This window comes from Anopheles coustani, chromosome 2 (assembly GCF_943734705.1).
Source record: "Anopheles coustani chromosome 2, idAnoCousDA_361_x.2, whole genome shotgun sequence".
NCBI lineage: Eukaryota > Metazoa > Arthropoda > Insecta > Diptera > Culicidae > Anopheles > Anopheles coustani.
This window is the reverse complement of record NC_071289.1, coordinates 35,671,617-35,675,469: the sequence shown is the minus strand read 5'-3', so window position 1 is coordinate 35,675,469 and position 3,853 is coordinate 35,671,617.

Here is a 3,853-nt window from a genome sequence, read left to right as displayed (position 1 = left end):
TTGCGCCCTAAACTAAAGGTTCGGAGCGCATTACTGGCGCCTTTTGGACACTATTTGCACACTTCAGCCGTCCCATGGCACATTTTATCGGGTTCCGGAGCCGGAGGGCAGCCACCGAGCTTGAGGTTGGCACATTTCTTTTCACATTCTTCCGACCGAATGGATTTTCCTACGTGTTCGTCCTTCCATGGGTTTGCTTGCACCTCCCCAAGAACTAAAGGTCGGATGGTAATGGTTTTCCTCGGGACAAACAAATCGTTTGTAGGCTGAATATGCGTGTAGGCGTGTGTGTCAATGGTGTGACAAACTTTTTAGCTTTGATAGCGCTGGTTTTCAATTTTAACGAAAAACTAAACCTTGTGAAAAACAGTCAAGCTGACGCTTTCTGCATCAAGCCTATAATGTGGTGAAAAGGACCTTCAGTCATCAAAAAAAAAATGCCCATCCCTGGCCCGGGTGAGCCATGAGACGTGAGCAGAATCTCTGATCGAACTGGTCGGGTGGCTAGGAGCATGCCGTCGATGCCGGGCCGCAATGAAGTAAAACCTGAAGAGAAATGAATTTAAGAAAATCAACCAACCGCAGAACTTTACCCTAATGCGGCCCACACCTGCCGCAGCAACAGTTTGCTGTTCGATGGCTCGTAGAAGAAAATGAAGGCCCTTCGGAAAGGACGATCGGATCCCCGGGTGAAGGCGGCTTAAAATCTCCCTTAACAGTTGCGAAAGTATTCTACGCCCACCGGCAGCCGACGGACAACAGTCTTTCCAATCCATCGCAGTCCTCGAGTGGTGACGGTGGCGACAAGTGGGAGGAAATTGTTTGAAGAAATGCTTAAGTTCACGGTTGACTCGGTCTCCTTCATGCTAGCAAATCAATTCACTGAAATTTTAACATTTTCCAGCTGTTTTTCTTCGTATTTCGTTCGTTTGTTTCACTCTCCTCGCTACCACCTCTTCTTCTCCGACGCCCGAAAGGGCTTAAGTTTCATTTGCGATGATGTTGGCGTGGTGAAAAACTGTTTGTGTTTGAGCACGCTTTGCATACCTGATGTGTTTTTCGACTGTCGAACTTCAAAAATAGTCGTCTGGGAAAACACGGCACAGTTGCCGTGGGAACGACTATGATCACTATGACGAGCTTTTTGTAACGTGTTTGGATATGTGTTTGAAACAATGTAAATTCAGTTAAAGATTTGCCAATCTTTAACTTGCACAACCGAAATGTAGCGAAAAAACTCAGTAATTTTGAATTGAAATCATCTTCCTTGAATTTTATTCCAACGTACTTACTTTTTTATGTTGACGTTAAATTTAATGATGTTTTTGTATTAGTTTTACAATTATTAATTGAATTTGTGTAACCGTAGTTTTAACTTTTTCTTGCTAGCTTTTAGGGTAACAAACACTATAATTTCCGTTTCATTTATACTCTGCATGATGGATAATGTTTTATCGAATGTATGACCATATCAATGCGTTCCATACAGCATTGTTAAAACATGCATAAACTCATAACAAAACAATCGGTTCCATAAGTTGACTGGTCTCGGAAACGTACTACAATATGTTTCCACGTTCGCTATATATTGTCTATTCGGTCGACTGGAAAAACATCCATCATTCTCCCCGCTCTATCGTGTATGGAGCTGAATAGCAGAAGAGATGGGAGGCGATCGTCCCCCTCAGCAATTCTCGGGGGGAGGGATATCCCTTTCACCGTATCGGATTTAACACGTGCATTTTAGTGTGCATGATGTCTGCCATCATTCACTTATTATGTTCATTGTTGCTGTCTCCATCATTATTCTCCATCATGCGTAATGATGATGGTGGCGTAAACACGCCCGGATTTCCTTCCCCCAAATCGGGGTGAAACAATCTCGCACAAATGATAATCTCTATACCAGATACAGACGCTTTTCGTAGTATTTCCTTCGACGAGCTCATGGCAAGGAAATTAAATCATCTTTCTCCAAGAAGATCATCTTTCACTAGGCGTTATCATGTGTTGTCTGTTAAACAGACAGACTGGAAAGAGGTCGGATGTGCAAAAACGAGCGAGTATTGATACAGACATCAATTGATTCAGTTGCCATCAGTCACTGACTCGAGGCGTGCCGTTTTTCTTTCTTGTACGCGGAAAGCCTCCCAGAATGCGGTTTGTGTAGGTGTCGGAATTTGGATCACGCAAAGCAGAAGGAAACTGATCGTTGAACTCTCGGAGGTTGCATGAAGTCGTTAACTTATTGCCTCAATCGGAGGCGATACTTTTGCCACCAGGGTTGTTTTTTTATTCTGAGCAGAGACACACATAATCATGTGACAGATGAACGAATAGTCAACTCCCAAACACAACGCGAGGCACGCGGCCTCCCGTTTGTCCCACGAAAGTACGGAAAAGGGCAAACGAAGTAAATGTTCGAAATCAATTTTCGTCAAATTTGATTGGATCAGATTTATGCTGTTATGTGTTCGCATTTTTCCCGGGAGGTGAAATCGAAGCAACGTCGCGTCATAGAAGGTTGTTGGAAAATACTTCTCCGAATGTGCTTTTCGAACTTTTCCCCTACGAAAAGGAAAACATTTTTCCCCAATGAAATCCGTAATGGGGTTCAACTTTTTCCGGTTCAAAAGAACTTCCGTCAGCGGGAAACTCAGCAGCCAAACTGAGTCGCATTCCGTTCGCCCGGGAGATCGAAATTCGTGACCTGCTTTTGCTGATTAACTCAACAATCCTCCGTCTAGCGAAAGAGCATGCCAGTAGGGATGAGTTTTCTGTTCCCGCTCGGGATGATTTATGTAATTGAGAACGGTTTTACAGAATGGTCCACAGGTTTTTCACCTCCCTTTCCGGTCACTCCGAGCTACACCTTCGTTCAATCTTGTAATGACTTCCGGAAGGGCAGAGCAAAGGGATCACGTTGGTCGTTTTCCAATCCGTTTTTTCTCCCTTTATTCCTGAAGATCCCGGGACAAATGGCTGCTAAGAACCGGAAACGTTTGGGATGACTCAAATGAGTATGGCGCCTCCCACAATCAACAGGTTTTTAGAGGTTCAAGTGGACCTAACGAGTGGGGTGGTAAAGCATGATTCATGAAAGTTTACCTGCCTCAATAGGAAATTCAGAAGGGTATTTTTCCTTAACCTTAAGGCACTCGGTCTCTCACTTTCAAAAAGCAGCGACCGGGTAAAAAGGCTTTCCATATTGAACCTTTTTGGTCAGTAGAAGAATTTCGGAAATGGGCTAAAGCGAGTAGCTGTAGAAACGGTAGCGATTGTAGAGGGTCCTTTTCTTTTTCGGTCGATAAATTAAGCGGCGAACGCCTTTTTTCGACACTTCCGGTTGGGTAGGTGAAACAGAAATTGCGGACCGTTGTAAAGGCGTAAAAGCATATCGACAAAGGTAGGGTTTAACGGCATCCGAAGCGCACCTCTGTCCGGTGTTGGATTCAATTCATACGTGCGTGTGAAAATCCGAACCCCAACCCGGTTCCGGTTAACAGATTTCCAACGGTAGGGGAGACGAAGCGTAAAATAAAATAAAATAAAATAATTTGCAGTGGCAGTCGGCGATTGTGGTTGCGGTTAAGTGTATTTTCCTCATCCGATTCCCTGATTTGCATGTTTAAAAAACAAAAATAAAAATAATAAAACTCTTTCGATCGCGAATTAAAAATATCGAGCCTTCAAAGAATCGAAACGCAATCGTGATTGCGTGATAATCGAAATCAATAATTCGGGTTGAAAATAAAATCCGATGCGCTCCACTAGAGAAAAAGTAATCATAACAAGTAAAACGAAACTATGTCATGTTTTCTTGTAAAACCTTTTTCATTTTTATTGTACAAAC